The sequence below is a fragment of the Arachis hypogaea genome, chromosome 1, assembly GCF_003086295.3.
Source record: "Arachis hypogaea cultivar Tifrunner chromosome 1, arahy.Tifrunner.gnm2.J5K5, whole genome shotgun sequence".
NCBI classification, from domain to species: Eukaryota; Viridiplantae; Streptophyta; class Magnoliopsida; order Fabales; family Fabaceae; genus Arachis; species Arachis hypogaea.
Window position 1 is genome coordinate 61647696 of NC_092036.1, and position 4215 is coordinate 61651910.

The 4215-nt window shown below is 43.2% G+C and overlaps 1 non-coding gene across 1 annotated transcript; it reads right to left on the reverse strand.

Moving 5' to 3' along the window:
- Positions 1–283: 283 nt before the first annotated feature.
- Positions 284–391, reverse strand: LOC112716860 (small nucleolar RNA R71). The gene has a single exon (XR_003160502.1). It is a non-coding gene; the product is annotated as a small nucleolar RNA R71 (small nucleolar RNA).
- Positions 392–4215: the final 3824 nt, after the last annotated feature.

The window sequence follows — 4215 nt, forward strand, 5'->3', positions numbered from 1 at the left end:
TGAGCTTAAGCCTCAATTAGTTTCTCTAATGCAACAGAATTGCAAGTTCCATGGACTTCCATTGGAAGATCCTCATCAGTTTTTAGCTGAATTCTTGCAAATCTGTGACACTGTCAAGACCAATGGAGTTGACCCTGAGGTCTACAGACTTATGCTATTCTCTTTTGCTGTTAGAGACAGAGCTAGGATACGGTTGGACTCAAAACCTAAAGAAAGCCTGAACTCTTGGGAAAAGCTAGTCAATGCCTTCTTGGCAAAGTTCTTTCCACCTCAAAAATTGAGTAAGCTTAGAGTAGAAGTCCAAACCTTCAGACAGAAGGAAGGTGAATCCCTCTATGAAGCTTGGGAAAGATACAAATAATTGATTAGAAAGTGTCCTTCTGACATGCTTTCTGAATGGAGCATCATAGGTATCGTCTATGATGGTCTGTCTGAACTGTCCAAGATGTCATTGGACAGCTCTGCTGGAGGATCTCTTCATCTGAAGAAGACGCCTGCAGAAGCTCAAGAACTCATTGAAATGGTTGCAAATAACCAATTCATATACACTTTTGAAAGGAATCCTGTGAACAATGGGACGAATCAGAAGAAAGGAGTTCTTGAGATTGATACTCTGAATGCCATATTGGCTCAGAACATAATATTGACTCAGCAAGTCAATATGATTTCTCAAAGTCTATCTGGAATGCAAGCTGCACCAGGCAGTACTAAGGACGCTTCATCTGAAGAATAAGCTTATGATCCTGAGAACCCATCAATGGAAGAGGTCAATTACATGGGAGAACCCTATGGAAACACCTATAATCCTTCATGGAGAAATCATCCAAATCTCTCATGGAAGGATCAACAGAGACCTCAACAAGGTTTCAACAACATTAATGGCGGAAGAAACAGGTTTAGCAATGGCAAGCCTTTTCCATCGTCTTTTCAGCAGTAGACAGAAAATTCTAAGCAGAGCTACTCTGACTTAGCAAACATGGTCTCTGATCTAATCAAAACCACTCAAAGTTTCATGACTGAAACAAGGTCCTCTATTAGAAACTTGGAGGCACAAGTGGGTCAGCTGAGTAAGAAAGTTACTGAACTCCCTCCTAGTACTCTTCCAAGCAATACAGAAGAGAATCCAAAAGGAGAGTGTAAGGCCATCAACATGGCCGAATTTGGAGAGGCGAAAGAGGCAGTGATCGCCACTGAGGAAGACCTCAATAGACGTCCACTGGACTCCAATGAGTTCCCTAATGAGGAACCATGGGAATCTGAGGCTCACACTGAGACCATAGAGATTCCATTGGATTTACTTCTGCCATTCATGAGCTCTGATGAGTATTCTTCCTCTGAAGAGGACGAAGATGTCACTGAAGAGCAAGTTGCTAAGTACCTTGGAGCAATCATGAAGCTAAATGACAAGTTATTTGGTAATGAGACTTGGGAGGACGAACCCCCTTTGCTCACCAAAGAACTGGATGACTTGACTAGGCAGAGATTACCTCAAAAGAGACAGGACCCTGGGAAGTTCTCAATACCTTGTACATTAGGCACCATGACCTTCGAGAAGGCTCTGTGTGACCTAGGGTCAAGCATAAACCTCATGCCTCTCTCTGTAATGGAGAAGCTAGGGATCTTTGAGGTACAAGCTGCAAGAATCTCACTAGAGATGGCAGAAAATTCAAGAAAACAAGCTTATGGACTTGTAGAGGATGTTCTGGTAAAGGTTGAAGACCATTACATCCCTGCTGATTTCATAGTCCTAGAGACTGGAAAGTGCATGGATGAATCCATCATCCTTGGCAAACCCTTCTTAGCCACAGCAAAGGCTATGATTGATGTTGACAGAGGAGAATTGATCATTCAAGTGAATGAAGAATCCTTTGTGTTTAAGGCTCAAGGATATCCCTCAGTAACCATGGAGAGGAAGCATGAAGAGCTTCTCTCAAAACAGAGTCAAACAGAGCCCCCACAGTCAAACTCTAAGTTTGGTGTTGGGAGGCCACAACCAAATTCTAAGTTTGGTGTTGAACCCCCACATTCAAACTCTAAGTTTGGTGTTGAGAGGTTCCAACATTACTCTGAACATCTGTGAGGCTCCATGAGGGCCCACTGTCAAGCTACTGACAATAAAGAAGCGCTTGTTGGGAGGCAACCCAATGTTATATTTATCTATTTTCCATTGTTATTTTATGTTTTCTATAGGTTGATGATCATGTGAAGTCACAAAAACAATTGAAAAAGCAAAAATAGAATGAAAAACAGAAAGAAAAACAGCACACCCTAGAGGAAAAGCTTGCTGGCGTTTAACGCCAGTAAGGGCAGCAAATGGGCGTTTAACGCCCAGTCTGGCACCATTCTGGGCTTTTAATGCCAGAAAGGGGCACCAGACTGGCGTTTAACGCCAGAAAAGGGTAGCAGCCTGGCGTTTAATGCCAGGATTGGCAGAAAGGGCATTTTACACGCCACTTGGTGCAGGGATGAGCTATCCTTGACACCTCAAGATCTGTGGACCCCACAGGATCCCCACCACTCTCTCTCTTCTTTACCCATTCACTAATCACCTCAATACCTCTTCCCCAAAAAAACCCCTCACCTATCAAATTCCACCATTCTCTTCACCACTCACATCCATCCTTCATAAAACCCCACCTACCCCACCATCCAAATTCAAACCACTTTCCCTCCCAAACCCACCCATAATGGCCAAACCCTACCCCCTCTATCTCTATATAAACCCTTCTTCACTCCTTCATTTTCACACAACCTAAACACTACTTCTCCCCCTTGGCCGAACCACAAAGCCCCCTCCATCTCCTCCATTTTCTTCTTCTTCTACTCCTTTCTTTCTTCTTTTGCTCGAGGACGAGCAAACCTACTAAGTTTGGTATGGTAAAACTGTTGCTTTTTGTTTTTCCATAACCATTTATGGCACCTAAGGCTGGAGAAACCTCTAAAAAGTGGAAAGGGAAGGCAAAAGCTTCCACCTCCGAGTCATGGGAGATGAAGAGATTCATCTCAAGGGTGCATCAAGACCACTTCTATGAAGTTGTGGCCATGAAGAAGGTGATCCCCGAGGTCCCTTTCAAACTCAAAAAGAGTGAATATCCGGAGATCCGACATGAGATCCGAAGAAGAGGTTGGGAAGTTTTTACCAACCCTATTTAACAAGTCAGAATCTTAATGGTTCAAGAGTTCTATGCCAATGCATGGATCACCAAGAACCATGATCAAAGTGTGAACCCGGACCCAAAGAATTGGCTTACAATGATTTGGGGGAAATGCTTAGATTTTAGTTCGGAAAATGTAAGGTTGGCATTCAACTTGCCCATGATGCAAGGAGATGAACACCACTACACTAGAAGGGTCAACTTTGATCAAAAGTTGGACCAAGTCCTCATAGACATTTGTGAAGAGGGCGCTCAATGGAAGACAGATTCAAGAGGGAAGCCGGTTCAACTGAGAAGGCATGACCTTAAGCTCGTGGCTAGGGGATGGTTGGAGTTTATCCAACGCTCAATCATTCCCACTAGCAACCGGTCCGAAGCTACTATAGACCGGGCTATCATGATTCATAGCATCATGATTGGAGAGGAAGTAGAAGTTCATGAGGTTATATCCTAAGAACTTTATAGGGTGGCGGACAAGTCCTCTACCTTGGCAAGGTTAGCCTTCCCTCATCTCATTTGTCACCTCTGTAATTCAGTTGGAATTAACATAGAGGGAGACATCCTCATTGATGAGGACAAGCCCATCACTAAGAAGAGGATGGAGAAAACAAGAGATCCCACTCATGGACATGAGGAAATTCCTCATCATGAAATCCCTGAGATGCCTCAAGGGATGCACTTTCCTCCACAAAACTATTGGGAGCAAATCAACACCTCCCTAGGAGAATTGAGTTCCAACATGGGACAACTAAGGGTGGAGCACCAAGAATATTCCATCCTCCTCCATGAAATTAGAGAAGATCAAAGAATCATGAGAGGAGCAACAAAGGCAAGGAAGAGACATTGAGGAGCTGAAGCACTCCATAAGATCTTCAAGAGGAAGAACGCCGCCATCACTAAGGTGGACCCGTTCTTTAATCTCCTTGTTCTTTATTTTTCTGTTTTTCGAAAATTATGCTTTATGTTTTATTTATGTTTGTGTCTTATGATCATTAGTGTCTTAGTGTCTATGCCTTAAAGTTATGAATGTCCTATGAATCCATCACCTTTCTTAAATGAA